The sequence below is a fragment of the Aulonocara sp. 'chitande type north' Nkhata Bay genome, linkage group LG11 (genome assembly GCF_057382095.1).
Source record: "Aulonocara sp. 'chitande type north' Nkhata Bay isolate Kocher_YH1m ecotype deep benthic linkage group LG11, A_spYH_male_GT1.1, whole genome shotgun sequence".
In the NCBI taxonomy this organism is placed as follows: domain Eukaryota; kingdom Metazoa; phylum Chordata; class Actinopteri; order Cichliformes; family Cichlidae; genus Aulonocara; species Aulonocara sp. 'chitande type north' Nkhata Bay.
In genome coordinates, this window is record NC_141354.1 from 8,902,925 (window position 1) to 8,919,661 (window position 16,737).

Genomic DNA, 16,737 nt, shown 5'->3' on the forward strand with positions numbered 1-16,737 from the left:
TATGTAAATATAGCCATCCTGCATTCTAGATCTTACCGCTGATAGCTGACTATTTATGTGAATGGTATTCACTGTGTGGAGCACAAACTTTAACCGTGTGACTGTAGAATGACAAGACAGTTGACAATAAGGAACTGCAAAGGTGACACTAGGCACGTAATTTAGGGTGATTTAAAATACTTTAGATAAATTTTAAGGCAAGCACAAAGTACTGGTTAAGCCCCTATAACTCAAAATAAAGAGAAGAGTTCATGGCATAAATGTGACCACACTTCCCAGGAAGACCAATGACTCCTTGGTCCCCTGAAAGCCTGTAATTGCAGTCATCTTCAATATTGACTTTGTCATTTTTACAGCTCCTCTAGATGGTTCTCATGAGCACCCTGCCAAGAGAGCCTCATTGGAGGCAATGCAGTTAATGATTTGAGACGTTTACTCTGTGTGCCCTGCTACACAATGTCAATGCCAGACCTGCCTGTGTGTATTGTGTGCCTGTCGAATGTGCATGTGTGTATGTTGGAAATGGCTGCCTCAGTTATTATCAGGGTAATCCTGAAATTGGAGACAATATTAGAGTTGGGCATGTCATTCTAGGGCGGGATCCCGCCTGTGTATTGACTACCGTCGCTTCCAATTAGACAAAACATTTCCTCAAAGCCTTGCAGATCGAGAGGACTAACACGCTTCATTTTTTGGATGTTCAATACAGACAAACAGACCTTAACCAGCTAAATGAGATCTCTAGGTGATTTCAGGAATACAGCTTTGTCCTGCCTAACGTCCATTCTTCTCATTTCCCTCTCTTCCCATCTTCACCTTTAGCCCAGGCTGTTTTTCCATGAATCCTCGTGTAATAGGTATGGATATTAGTCTGGCTGGCCAGTGTCGGGTGACAGCGGGCTCAGCATTGGGCTGTACAAGGCTGCAGGCCTGTCACCGTGGCCCTTGTAGACACTGCTGATGGAGTCATTTGTTTTTGCACATTAATTCAATTCTGTCCCCAGACCAGGGTCGGACACCTGCTTTCCATTGCGGTGGAACAGTGGGGGAAGGCAGAGAGGATGGGGCTGGTTGGGCCACCTGCCGATGTTATTACAGTAGAGAGGCACCCAGGCGAACAAGCGGGTGCATGCATGCACACACACACACACACACACACACACACACACACACACACACACACACACGCGCATGCATGCACACACTCTTGGCCGCTTTGGAGAGTTGTTTATGTGCTTGTCTTCATGTTTGTAATAAATCACCAAAACCTATGCCCAATCTTGGCTTATTGTGTCTTCATGCTGTAATTAAATTACAGAGCCATTTTATGATATTCATTAAGGCCTGTGTGGAGTGTGACAGACAGTCCGGGCTCACATATGTTTGGTTAACCTTTTAATTTTTCATGCACCACTGTAGCTGTGTGAAGTGGATGGATTTTATTTTAAAGGCGTGCTGAGGCTGCCTCACTCAACACTTTGCCAGTTGTAGAAATTCCGTTGGTGATTTCCGCTGGTGGAGGTGAGGAGAGCTCTGGCTCTTACACTGTAACAGTCAGTCTATTGTTGGACCCGCTCACCCATGTAGAGCTTGATGGGCCTTGTGGGTTGATTCAGCCCTACAATACACTGCCCCCCAGTGCTCAACATGCCCCTGTGCCAGTAAAATATGACAGAAAATGAGATCCATGGGCACCTCCTGTTCACTGATTTAATTATAATCATCACCAAATCTCGCTGTAGTCACCCACACACACACAAACACACACACAAATACACTAAAGCAAACACAAACACACAGACGGTTAAATACGAATGCTCAGAAATGTGAACCTGTAGGCTTGTTAGAAACGTCCACATGGTGGTGTGTGTGCACACACAGAAGAGACACACACATGCACACTGGGAGTCACACCAGGATTACCGCATCCATTTGCATCCATTAGATATGAATCGGCTCATCACCAGTAACCTGCAGCTAGAAATCCAATAGCCAGTCATTTGATTGAAATCTGGCAGCACTTAGCAGCCTGGTCCCAAGCTGCCCAACAGAGATGTGTATGGGTGTATACTTTTGCACATGTTCTGCAGTGGATGTATCTGTGATAAGTATTAAAACTTTTAAGGTCTCGTGCACGAAATGTCAAGAGACTGAGCAAAAGGTGTGAAAGAGAAAGCTGCATTTTTAATCAAGCCCTCCACGAGTGCAAAACAAAGAAATGAATCAAGTTTAAGGTTAAACATCCACACTCATGAGGTGCTGAATGTGCGGGTAAAGTATTTCCAGGTTCCCCCACTTCATTTGTGTGTGTAAGATTCTGTATACCTGTTGTATATGCCTGCAATCAACAGATAGTTATACACACAAGTAAACTGCGGTTATACAAAGTTCCCCCATTACAAAATACCCAATACAGAGGAGCTATTCCGTCCAGACTTTACATTAAGGGGCCCAAGGATTATAATCAGTAGCATCAGTGACTGTGTGTAGTTTCACAGTCAAGGACACTGTAATTGAAATGCTTTCAGTCCGTCTCCCTGCCCGCTTACTTTGAAGTTCCTACAGTATATACCTTTCTCCTCTGACATAAGGTAAATAGGAAACCAAAAGCTGATGTAACGTGTTGCCTACTCTGCAATCAGCTCCCTTACTACTGGGACGGACCCAATCAATGCCTGCCTGTTGGCTTGCCTGCCGCCCAGATGTAGCCTCTGCCTTAAACCCCTGCTTGTTTAAGAAAGCCCCATCCTGGAAGGAGGTTTTGCAAACCAAGGCTTCCCCTGGAAATGACCAATTAGGGAGTAATATGGACCTGGTTTCCTCCGTGCCAGTTTGAATCGGTGTGCTGGTGCTATAATGTGATACGATCTGAGAGATACATGAATGGAAGTGGTTTGGAGTAGCATGAAATGGTTCCCCGGGCTTCTCTGCTTTCCTCTCTTTCTCTCTCTGCAGCCCCAACTCCCCCCTCTCCCCCCTCCAGGAGTAAATTGGAGTACATAATTACTGCAATACCATGTGAGCCTAATTGATTACTGCTCCCCCTTGGCCATTGGCAATGGGTTGTGTGCCTGAACAAATCTTTAGTGACCACACATTCAGTTGAGGCTGCACTGATCTTCCTCGGATGTGATTTCAGTTCCAAAGTTTCTTTTCAAAAACATTCCTTCTTCCCTTTAGGAAGTACAGAGAGATACCTGTCGTCCAAATAAAGTTGTGGTCAAAATGCGCAATATTGAATTTGGGACCAAACTTGTTTTTAAGAGAATAAGATGTATAATAATAATCATAATAATAGTAATAATAGACCCAAAAATCTCTTATGCTGCAAAACCAAAACTGAAAACCAGCAAGCATACAGGATTGGGTTGCATATTTATATTTAAAATGTCAGTTTTTCTGAAAGATCACGTTATTGAAAACATTCATAGTTCACGGTTGAACATACATGGTTCAACAGTCTGCACACCTTGCACATATCAAATTGTTCAGTATGTCAGCCTTTGCACAACTTTGTGTGAGCTTTAAGACAGATGTGTGTGTGTGTGTGTGTGTGTGTGTGTGTGCGAATGTGAGGAAACTCAGGTGGCAAGAGAAATGAGGTTTCGTATCCTGTCCCTGATTCTAACGACGTGGCAGGCATCTGTTCAGACCGTCGTCCAGTCAGAGCTGTGGTCCCTGAGCCCAAAGCGGCTCCTCGGCTTTGAGCCCAGCACCGGGTGAAGTCGGCTGGTGGCGCAGGCAATGAGGCGAATCTCCCCCTTCCAGATCTCTTACACTTACACACACAGTCATGACACGCACACTGATGCATGTGTGATCTAACAGAAGCACAAGCCTGTGTGTGTGTACATACACATGGGCACATCAGAGGCCCGTGGAGTAGCCACAGCTGTTTTAATGGGTGGGTGGGGGGGTGAATGCATGGGAGGTGTAGGATTTTTATCATTCTCAAAGGTATTATAATAAGGAATTTAGAGTTTTGACGGATTTCTGCAGCTTCCTGTAACCAGTGCAAGGCTCAAATATGTAGCCTCAAACAGTGACTGCTGTTTCTATGACGATGACATCATCAGGCCTGTTCTGTCATCCCTTAAGAGGTGAAATGAACTTCTTTTGTGAATCACATCAACCCAGCTGCGTGCAACCTAGCTAGCGTTACCCCAGTCCATCCCAAACCTGAAAGGCTGTAGCTCACTCTGCACCACTTTATTTCGACTCAGCCATTTACAGTTAGAACCTTTTCTGTCGACTCAGCGCAGCTCTGGCCAGATTATTCAGCTAAAGTCTTCTCAGCCCAAAACAAACAAAATCACTTTACCTCTGTCACCCAGTCAAAAAAAATACCAACTCATTAACCCAGGATCTTTCTTTGTGCATTTTTTTAAATGAAGCTCAGCCTCAAATCCTGATCATATATCAAATTCCAGGTCAGGTTTACCGTCTTGATCTTGGACAAACAAACTCAACCAACAGCAAACTATCTCCCGATCCCTGCCTCAACCACAAATTATGTTTACAAGGCAGATCTTCACATCTATAATTACTTTTACTGCCTGTCACTCTCCAACAGACTCAGTGAATAGTGCGAGCTGCTGCAGAGTGTTTTCAGAGTGTTTTCACACCCTGATTGAGTTTCCATTTGAAGTCGGATCCAAGCCGCCTAATGTCCTTTAAATGTTTTTTCCTAAACACAGCAGCAGTAGTCCGCGCCTCAGAACAACTTCAAACAGCTGTCAGCACAACCTTGTTGTTGCATCTAGTCAGGGGAGCAAAAATCCCCCTACTATCCAGAGAGGACATTGTGATTGAGGCTTGTGGCTGCCATATGAGATACGGGAGACAGCAAAGACCAGTGTGAATTTTGCTAAGCACAGAGAATGATGGTCATGTCTGACCACAGTTTACTGGATTAGGACAGGCTTTAAATCTGTGCTGAAATCGCCAAAACATTTGTGTGTGTATTTATGTGTGTGTGTGGGATTTGGTTGGGGCTTGATTGATAGGAAGGAAGTTGAGAAAAGCAAGGCAGTGGACAAGAAAAAGACATGTGGCATGACTGATTCAGAATGGACTGAATGGACTTGGTTGCACTAAATTGTCGGAGAGAATAGAAAAGGCAAGGAAAGTCCTGTAAGTCACCAATGCTTCCTTGTTGCATTTGTCATGTGAGAAATAAATCCTCATCCATATGAATTTGTAGCTCACAAAAACACATATAGTAATAGCAAGATAACAAATCCAGAAAGCCAGCAAGTGAGGAAAAGTTGATGAAGCAGCACTGAGTCAGAGTGGACAAGCAGTTGCTACTTGGATGAGACAGAGTCTGGTGACAGCAGCTAAAGATGATGACTTAAAGGAAAGTTTACCTTGAAGAACTTTGCAAGTCAGCATAGATACATGAAGGAAACAGCCTTGTTATGAACTTGTTTTGGAAGACCCTGCCAAAGGAGAGCCAGGAGTCAGGACAGGCAGGCACAGTTAACATGAGGAGTCATGGAAAAGTCACTGCTGCCTTTCCACGGCCCATTGGGCTTATGATGAAGTGATGCTAAATAGCTGCTTTATTCCTGTTGAAGTCATCATCTTGTTCTGGACACATGGGTGCTCACAGCAGCTGAGATTCTGGATGGAAAACTAGGAGGCTCAGTCATTTCTTGCTCGTGGTTCAGCGGCATATGCATGGGAGCTGGTGTTGGTCTATACATGGATTATCCAGGTGCAATTTCACCTTACGCCACTAGATGTAAGTGTTGCACCAGCTGTTTCTATTACCCCCACCCCACCCAATAATGTTTCTTCTGCCTAATTTGAGGTGAAGTGAGTTTCACATTTTGACTGTGATTGCCCCTTCCCGACTACGTTATGCAGAATCAGTGTTAAACAGCAGTTTGTGGGTGTTGTGATTAAAGCAGCCTTACAGCTGGAAAACAGAGTAAGGAGGATTTTAGGGAGGAAAACAGACAGAAATGAAGGTTATATTGAAGGAGGATAACAATTAGTAGAGGATCATAAGGGAAATGGAACAAGAAGGAAAACAGTGAGTAAGAACAAAGCTGGGACACATTTCATCTGTCATCACATCGTCATGTTACTCTTCCTTTGTTCTTGTCTGTTGGCCCACAGCTGCTAGCGCTGTAGGCGTTTCCTGACAGTGCTGACCTGACATGTGTTAGGAGGCTCTATTAAATGTTAAATAGGAAGTAGAGCGTGTTTGTTAGCGCCAGGTGTAAATGACCCATTTAAGCAATCAGTGTATCCTCGTAAGGATTGGATAGCTGCAAGAACACGACTTCACTCGCCACCTCTCATTTAGGAAAACAAAAGTTACCTCATGTTTCAGAAATGCCACCCACAACCACTCTACTAGCCCACATAATGAAGCTGTATGATTTGCAACACACACAACACAATGACTTAATTGTCCCGTTTGATTGGGGACTAATGCTAGATGATGAGAGACAACATGACAAGGAACAGAAGAATTTGAAAGATTTTGGTGTGTTGAGGTTGTTAGAAACAGCTGGATGACTTATTCATCAAGCAGTCAGTCTACCCTGCCTGATATGAAACTGGCCCTTGGACAGCAGCGTTATCAGTTTGTGAAAAAATGGACATTGACAAACTGCTGGAGTGTTGACGATGTGATGGAGGATCATTCTTCTGCATTCCAAAAGTGCAGGCAGTGTTTATTAATTGGACAACAGCTATTCACCTGGATTTGGCAAGGTCCGGAGAGACTGATTACTTGGTAGAGATAGCCTAATGCAAGTATTAATCATGCAATTATGCTTCAGGGAAAATAATTTTCCAGACTGTGTAGCGGCATGCAAGATGAGCTCAGTGGTAGCCTGTGAAAATGCCTCATGCAGACTATGTATCATGCGGAGGAATGTGCACACAGCCTTACCCTTATCTGATTATTTTGGCTTGTGAAATGCTGTAATTTTGATTGCAGCAACAAAAAAAAAGTGTCTTTAACCACTGATTGCAGTAAAACAAATTTATAAGTGGACAGCCATGTGCAGCATGCCATCAAGTAGATAAAGTGTTTACCATGTTCACCATTCTTGTTCATCGTTTAAGCAAAAAGCACCAGAGACAGCAGCTGCTGCAGACAGCAGTCATCAAATTCAGTGAAACTTTGATGCTGTATTAGAGTACAGCAAATTCAGTGACATACATTTCACTCACTGGAGAAAGGATTAGGCGAATCACCAAAGTTATCCTGATGAATCTTCTAGATCCATAAATTGACATATCTGTTCTTTCTATCTACGTTTTCATGACATGTAATCCAATTTGATCTAATTATTTTTAAGACATTTCAGTATAGATTATACTGGCAGACTTAACAATAGACTTGGACCCACACCCTCTGAAAACACCACAATTGGTAGAAAAAAAGCTGCAATTCATCATCACTTTTGTAAAAATAGTCTTTGAAAGAGGATGAATCATTCATGAGTAACATCACATTAGGCCAGTGTACCTGCTGTGATCCTCAGTCCCTTTAGTCAGGTACATCTGCCCAGCACATGTCAGTCTGTATCTGCCCAGCCCCTTTCTGAGTCTATCCTTTGGGAGAGGAGGGTGTTTCTGGGACTGTGGGCCCATTACATCCAGGTGAGGGAATCTCAGACCTTCATAATCGCCCTAGGACCTGTTAAAGCCACTCAGCTCTGCGCTCCGCTGACATATGCTAAAACTCTGGGGCCCCTGAATGGATTACCAGCTGGGCTGTTTATGGTTATGGGATTTTCACACACAGATGGCGAAGAGAAAGAAGATCCAGTTTTATGGCAGATAGTTTGGGTTATGGTGGAGCTGTTTAATTTGTGTTGTATTCCTTTGTTTTATTTCAAGTATCGCTGTTTATGTTCCAGCAATGTGAAGCGCATTTGGAGAGTGCGGTTTACAAGTTACTGGAAGAGAAGGTTTATGTGTTGAGGGTAAAATTAGACTGTACCCAAGTGAGAGAGCAAAATTACTGTGGAAATGTGTTCGTGTTGCTGACCGTGCTGCAAATACATACGATCATTTTTAATTTTCCCTTTTTTTGGATTATTGAAATCTTATTTACAAGACTCCCTGGAGAGATGCTGGTGAGAGTGTTTTTCATTCTGCATCCGTTAGTGTGAATGAGATGGCATCTGTGGATGCACACGCTGTGTGTGTAAGTCAGTGTGGTTGTGCACAGTTTCTCTTTCCTTTGCTTTATGTGTGTGAATACAGCTGCGTGTTCATTTATGCTCTTGCTGAAGAATCATCAGCTTTGCGGAGCCTCTGCCCTTGTGAGTCTGAGTCATCATTTGAGGTGCTCATGCCAAACGGCTGTGGAAATAATGTTGATGTTCCCTCTAGAGAGATTTGGTGCCCAGGCCAGCTAACACCTTCACTGTGGAGTTGATCCAGCCCCGATTACGTCACATACCCCCAATCCATTTCCCAGCTATCAGCAGAATTTTACCACATACCAGCGTTACCTCTATCACATTAATGATACCGTCACTGGCTGCTTCATTAGGCACATGTGTCCAACTGCTCATTAATGCAACTATCCAGCCAGACACATGTTAGCAACTTAAATCATTTAGGGAAGCAGACGTGATCATGACAACCACCTCAACTTCAAGGCTCGAGTGTGAATTTGGAAGAAATGTTGTTTAGGTGACTTTAAATTTGGTTGTTGGTGCTGTTCTTAGTCTTTAGAATTTAACAACCTCTAGAATTTAAGAAGGATGGGCAAAAAAAGAAATTATCCAGTGAGTGGCAGTTCTCAGGGTGAAAAATGCATTGTTGATGGCAGAGGTCAGAGGAAACATTGGCTCAAGCTGATCAGAAGGCAACAGTAACTCAAATAGCCACTCGTCAAAACCAAGGTATGCAGAAGAGCATCTTTTAAAGCATAAGGCTCAAACCTTGAAGCAGATTGGCCGCAGAAAAAAAAGGACCACACGGAGTGTCTGTCCTGTCAGATAAGAAAAGGACAATGGGGCTACATTTCACATGGCTTCATCAAAATTGTACAGTATGAGATGGAGGAAAGACTGATGATTTCTGGTGTGACATTCAGTGTCAGAATTTGGATTAAACATCATGAAATCATGGATCCATGCTGCCTTGTGTCAACAGTTCAGACTGCTGGAGATGGTGTAATTTTAGGCTATTTTCTTGGCACAATTGGTGTACATTTGTTTACATGGCACAGTCTACCCGAGTATTCTTGCTGTCCTTCCCTTTACCACCTCAGTGAAACCATCACCTGATGGCTGCTCATATCATATTAAACTAGTTTCTTGAACATGAAAAAGATTTCCCTGTACTCAAATTTTCTCCACAGTCACCAGATCTCAATCCAGCGGGGCAAAGATATATTGATTTGCATCATGGATGTGCATCCGACAAATCTGCATCATGTCAACATGGACCAAACTCTGTGGAACATTTCTAGCACTTTGTTGAATGTTTTCCATGAAGAATTTAGACGGCTCTGAAACCCAGTGCTAGCAAGGTGTAGCTAATAAAATGCCCAGTGAGTGTGTGTCTATACGATTTAACCAAGCTATCGCAAAGTCACAAGTTAAAAAAAGAAGGAAGAATTCATTTCAAACTCTTGTCTAAGTGTATGATTTGAATAAAAGTGCCAGATGGGTTTAGGAAAAGCACTTTTTGAGCTGCTCTCCAGCACTGATTTAAAAGCCAAGGTCAAGGGCAGTCTGGATGAAGAATGGTTCTTTAAAGCTGCTGGGCAAGAAAGAGAAACAGAATATTTATTATTCATTGTTATTTATTTGAGGACTTAGGTCTAGCTTTACAAACCTATCTTCAAAGCTAAATGGCCTGTATTTGTATAGCGCTTTTCTAGTCCCTAAGGACCCCAAAGCGCTTTACACAACCTGTCATCCACCCATTCAAGCTACATTATAGCCACAGCCACCCTGGGGCACTGACAGAAGCGAGGCTGCCGGACACTGGCGCCACCGGGCCCTCTGACCACCACCAGTAGGCAACAGGTGTCTTGCCCAAGAACACAACGACTGAGACTGTCCAAGCCGGGCCTCGAACCGGCAACCTTCCGAACTCCCAACTCTTGAGCCACGATTACCCCCAATACATTTTATTCCATTATGTTACACATAATCTTATTCCATTATGTGTAATTAAAGTACAATGAAATTTTTTTTGCCCCATTCCTGAATTCGTAAATCATATATTAAATCATGAATTAACTGTGATTAAAAACCATTTTTATTGTTACAATAATTGGTTGAATTTCACTATCCACAGCCAGGCCCGATTACTGCCACACCAGATTTCTCGAATAAAGGAATCACTTAAATGTCTGACAAAGTGGAGTAGGCTAAAAGAGCTCAAAAAGCAACAAATCATGCCAGCTGAGAAACAAAGTCATTGACATCTATTAGTCTGGAAAAGAATACAAAGAAGACTAAGGCTTTGGGACTCAGGTGAACCATGGGGCGAGCCATTATCCACAAATGGAGAAAACCTGGAAGAGCTGTGAACCTTCCTATCAAAATGACTCCAAGAGTGCATTGACGACACATCCAAGAGGTCATAAGAGAACCCAGAACAACATGTAAAGAACTGCAGGCCTCATTGCCTCAGTTAAGGTTAGAGTTCATGATTCAACACTAAGACAGAGACTGGAAAAAAATGGCATCAGTGCTGAACAGAAAGAACACAAAGGCTCGTGCCATATTTGTGAAAAATGTTAGCCTTTTTGGAAGATTTGTGTCCTGTTATATTTGGCATAAAATACCAAGAGTCAAACGTGGTGGTGGTAGTATGACGGTCTGGGGCTGCTTTGTTTGTTTAGGACCTGGAGGACTTGCTGTAACTGATGAAAAAAAGAAGCACTTAGAGAGCACAAACCTTACTTTGGAAGTAATAGTATTGTATTTTTTGACTCTTCTATTGTCATTTTCTTTTCCTTCTTCTTTTTAAATGTACTTTAAGAGGTTTGTAGTGCAATCAGATAAGGAGGTTTACTTTGATTACACAAACATTATGTAATGCATTGATTTGCAAATAACTGGGCATGAATAAATAGACTTCTTACCACCCTGATACAGGATTAGACACACGATTCCTGCCAGCTGCTCCATTGAAAACCATCAGTATGTGTTCCTAGAGCCTGAAAAACTTCAGATCAAGACATCAGAGATTTCCGATGAATTTGAATTCGATGAAACGAATTTGTTTCACCTCGATATAGATAGGCACAGATGGGAATCTACAGGTATAGCTGTGGTCTTAGCCCTTTGCAGAGTCACGTTTCCGTCTGTGCTGGAAGAGTCTTAGAAAGCGTGACATTCAAGTCCATTTTTCACTCTGTGACACACTGAGAAGCTGGGGGGAAATCCTGCACGTATTACCTAAATGTCACTTTTCCAGGAAAAGAAGTTTCTTTGTTTTAATATTGACAACTATCCATTTCTAGCTTTCTATAATGAGGTGTGCAAGGTGTTCACAGGCCCAGGGCGTTTTAACATTTTCTATATTTTCTATACAAGAACAAAGAAGAGGAGATACACAATTTTTACCTGACAGAGCAGAAAAGACATATTTCATTTTTTCCTTATACATAAACATTAACACTGACTTTACTCTTCACTTCAATCATCAGTTTCTCTTTTCTTGAGGCCTTTTGGGAGGTGTTGTGGCAAGTGAGACTAAAAGTTTCTGACTGGAAGGAAATGGGACTCCAGACAAATCAAGTCAAATAAAGAGGGAGTAGTGGAGACTGAGAGGAGGTAGGTGGGCAAGCGAGATTTAAATAGGGAGAGGAGACATGAGAACAGAGGGAGCACATGAGTGAGAGGGATCATGGGAGAGTGGTAGAAGAATAGATGTTGAAAGGAGCCATTTGTGGGGAAGAATAGACCGTAAAGTAGGCCATGGGTGGTGCAGGTGAGTCATTACATCCCTCTTCTAACCTCCTCTGTTGCAAAAAATACACAGCTGCCTCATATATACAGTAACCAGCACACTGCAGACCAAAGATGGATGATAACAAAAACAGCTAGACTTCAAAATCGGGTCAAACAGTAGGCATAACGTGGGAGGTGGAGTAGGAGACTGCATTACATACTTTCTATTTCCTTGACTAAATCTGAACCTGCTGCTTGCATGTTATCCAGGCGTGCTCTGAGGCACTTTGAAGTCGTTTTATAATTGGACATGAGAAAGAAGGCATAATTTTACTGACACCAACCGATCCACGATGTCAAATTTCTCAGAGGAAGAAATTCTGTTTAAGAACTACTTCTAGCATCATATTTACACAGAAGGTTTTATTTGGCAAGGATCTACAAGGCACACGAAACAGATTACTGATGTTTTATGATCACATATCCTCTGCTGTTCCCTGTTGACAATGCTGTGAAGGCCTGATAAATTCTGGTTTTGGAGTTGTTGTTTGCATAATTTGATGCCCACCTGTGAGTAATAGCAAGATTGTTTGTTTTCAAAATTTTCTCCTGACCTCATATAGACCTCTGTTGCACTGCTTTTGTTTATCTCACAGTTTTCCTTTGTGTTGTGCTTGAAAATCAGATGAGATAAACACACGTAATCAGTTATCACGAAAGTGTATTCCTCTTGAAGAGTTACAGTAAAACGGAATCTCTTAAACTTGCCTGTATGCACTATAAACTCTATTAATTTACACTTTTTCTAGATATTTACATTAAATGTGCCCTCAAAGTGTAATCTTTTCCTGTCAATGTATGCTTCTGCAGCAGGCCCACGTAACCCACAGATCATTTCTCTACCCATTTAAATGAGTTTATTAGGATAATATTATAACTGACAGTAAAGAGCAAGAGTGTGAGGCTGTTAGCTTGTAAAGCTAGTTTTCACTGTCAGACCTCTTTTCAGAAAAAAATACCCACGTTGAAATGATTGAGGCAGGTGGGTGATATGTGCCCATGGTGAGTTGTTTAGATTTGCTTAAAAGACTGGAAGCTTTTTTTACCATTAAATGAGAAAATGCAACCGAAAATACAGGGCTTACACAAGGGAACGACGAGGGAATGGGAAACAGGAGGGAAACAAAGCTGGGACTAATCAGACATTATGAGACAAGGGGAAGAAAAGGACTATCAAAGTAAAACAGGAAACAGGAGGCAATCGCAAAGACACAGACTTGACACTGAGACATAGAGACATGACTGACTGGGGAGACAGAACTAGAGTGACTAGACAAGGAACAGGGGAAGGCAAAGTAACAGAAAGCTAAATCCTAGGAACTGAGAATAAACACAAAAAGAAAACAATGAAGAGAACCAAAACCATGAATAACAATAATCAAAGGATATAAATTAACCCACAAACACAAAACACAGGGTCAAAGACACAGTACCATGACATTTCCCCATTACATTAATTAAAGACGATAAAACATGTTATAAGACGATGGACTGCTCATGCTGTTCATCAAGATTTCCGGCTTGAGTGAACGCTGGCGCGTCTGGCTGCCGCTACTCACCGGTACATTTTTCGATTATTTGGATTTATTTGGATTATTTGGATTCAGATTTGAATGAACAGGAACATTCACACTCAGGACCAGATCGATCTCTGCCAGGGATTGATTTGCAACGCTTGTCCGCAACTTCTGTTATTTCAGCTGAATGTGTTCTCACGTCTTCTGACCTGTTAACCACCACCTGTTCTGCCCGTTCACTTCGTTCTTCTTCTTCTATCCAGCTTACTGTACCTTCCTTCCGCCTCACCACCATGGGAAGCAGAGCTTTCAGCTGCTCTGCTCCCAGGCTGTGGAACTCTCTGCCCCCAGAAATAAGAAACACTGGTTCTCTCCCACAGTTTAAATCCCAACTCAAAACTCATCTGTTCAAATCTGCATATTCACTGTGAATCCACTGTTTGTTAATTTTATCTTGTGCTTTTGTTTTATTGTTCTTATTCTGCCATTGTTTTACTAAGTGTTTTATCCTATTGTAAAGTGTCCTTGGGTGACTTGAAAGGCGCTCATAAATAAAATGTATTATTATTATTATTATTATTATTATTATTATTAAAACATAGAAAATAGTCTTGTGTGGATTGCTCTGCATAAGAATACTAGACTGAACACTCGGAGGCCTGTTGTTCAGTCCATACAGTGTGCCCGTAATAGTGTGTTTTCACAAAGTGTCCTGTGAAATGCAGATAGTTTCATGTTTCCAAAACATAAAAAAAATTATATTTTACATGGACTACCAAGGCATTGTGCACAATAATATTTAATATTTAAATGCCATACTGAATTTCTCTTGTCTTTGGCTCTTGTGTCCTGAATACTCACCATCTCTAGCCTGTTGTTTTGTAGTGAGTGGGCAGTATGCAGCAGGAAATGTGTGTGGGTTTTGGTGGGCAGTAGTTCTGCTAATGCTCCTGTATATGTAGGCAGAATGAAGGCTTAATAAAATAACCTCAGCACTGCTAGTGTTGAGCATGATTGCCTCTCATCATGATCTGTTCATAATAACGCCCTCTCAGGCGAATTTTATCTCAGATGGTTATACTGTATTGAAAATGTCATTGCGTTGCTTTGAGAGTGCATTAACAAAAACATTTGAAATATGGGAGCTTTCACGTCACAGCGCTTTGAACAACAACTTTTCCAACTCAAAACTGGAATATTCAGTGCAGCATGGAACGTGGCATGTGGCAAAGACTGGAAACTGCTGACCGGGCTCTGTAGGAAGGCAGTGGAGTCTGGAGTCGGAGTGAAGACGGATATCAGTCTTTGGAGGCTACAGTGCATGGAGTGATACTGTTGCTAATTTGAAACATTAGAGGTCCTCGTTGCTTTTGTTCCTTTAGAGGAGCTTCTTACTGCTGTGGCCTCCTCCTCTCTCTCTCTCTGTGTGTGTGTGTGTGTGTGTGTGTGTGTGTGCGTGCGTGCGTGCGTGCGTGCGTGCGTGCGTGCGTGCGCGCGCGCGTGTGAGAGAGGGTGGGGGTTGTATGGTTTAAATCTGTTGCCTGTTAGCCTTTGTATTTCTGCTTCCCGCTGAGAAAAAAGTCCATCTCTGCCGTGATAGCCTTCAGCTAAGCCCTTCATTCTGCTGTGTGTATGTGCATGTGTATGTAGGATGTGCTATACGGAGTGTCTGGAATAGTTGAAAGAGCTTCAGTGGTTTTTGGGGCCACAGCCTCAGTGTCTGATGTTTAAAGTAAACTGATAAGAATGTGCAAACATTAAAAAACAGATCGGGCGCCTACCTGATCTGCATCTCATAGTATGTCTGCGTGTAAGGGTGGGACGAGAAACAAATCGATGGACTTTTCATTCAGTGAAATTTACTTAACTGGAGATAAGAAATGCGGTGATGCCAATTTCCTCTGCTTTGCAGTATATGTTCATTAAGCAGAATGGAGACATCATCTGCAGCAGTGAGTCACTAAACACCCACCTGATGCTACTGAAAGTATTCTTTGAGATCAACCTCATAAACCGTGAATCCTTTGATGCACTCGGAGTTTCCCTGGTAACTATAGGGGAAAGAAATGAATGAGTTTCATGAATTATACTGCATCTATAATTTATTAGAGTGATCTAATTGTTTGTGGACACTGATTGAGAACCTAATTGAATATCAAAGCCATGAGGTAATGTTTCCATCTTCAACACTTGGGCCAGTCCTGCACCGATGGAGATGAATACACAGGAGAAGTGCACATGCAGCGCACAGTGACTATCGACTGTTGGCACTGTGATACTCTACAAATGAAATTAGTGCATGAAGAGATAAACTGATCACTGATTTGCAGAAAATTAACTGGCAACATTTTTTATAAGTGACTTATCATTTATTAAGTATAAACAAGAAAATATGACTTGTGCTATTTTCCGTAATCTTCTATAAGATTAAACTCACTATATCACATTTTTTAAAGCATTTTGAACAATAACCTTCTATGAAGATTCATGTACTAAGTGGTAACTGTGGTCTGGAAACTGAAAACAGACTATGAGCCAGAAGGCAACCCCCTTTTTTTTTTTTTCCAGTTTTAGTTTTTTCAACATGCTTTTCATTCATAGTAGCTGAGATGACACAAAATCAGGATTGAACAGTCACAAGCGGCAAATGGAACAAATGACCTAAACAGGACTTTTAAAAGCTGTTAGATTACTTGCCAAATAAAGAAGAACAGTGTGTGTGCTGGGACATATCACACTGTGGTAAAGTACTTCCAAGTAATTAGTTTCCTTTTAAACAATGTCTCTAATCCTCTCCTCTCTTATTATTTTTACCCTGTTGTATACTCTCTTATTCCCTCTGCCCACACAGCTTTTTACACCTCTTACAGGTCAATTACCAGGACTATCATTTTATCTTTAAGAAAGAGGTAAATAGCAACATATGAGAAAAAGAGGAGGACTGGAACCTGCAACAAAGTGAGCAGGCCCACGTGGTACGAATAAAGTGAGAGCATGGTCAAAAAGCAAATGAGCGAGCGAAAACAAGGAATGGGCTCAACCACGCAGTAATTAAACTAGAGAAATTCTGTGAAAAGAGCTGCAAAAGAAAAGAGCCACAAAGGACAGTTCGTGAGACAGCTGACAATCGATGCTGTCATTTATTTGCTGTGCCACCCACTTTCCTATCTGCTTGGGTGTTAAAAGATGCTGCAGCTTTACTGCGCGTCTTTGATTTACACTACAGAGACATGCAGCTCTACACACTTATACGTTTAATTCACTCT

General features: G+C 42.0%; 1 protein-coding gene across 1 annotated transcript in view; it reads right to left on the reverse strand.

Annotated features, from left to right (window-relative positions):
- Positions 1 to 16,737, reverse strand: part of kcns2 (potassium voltage-gated channel modifier subfamily S member 2) — a 43,987-nt gene that overhangs the window by 539 nt on the left and 26,711 nt on the right. The window lies entirely within an intron of this gene.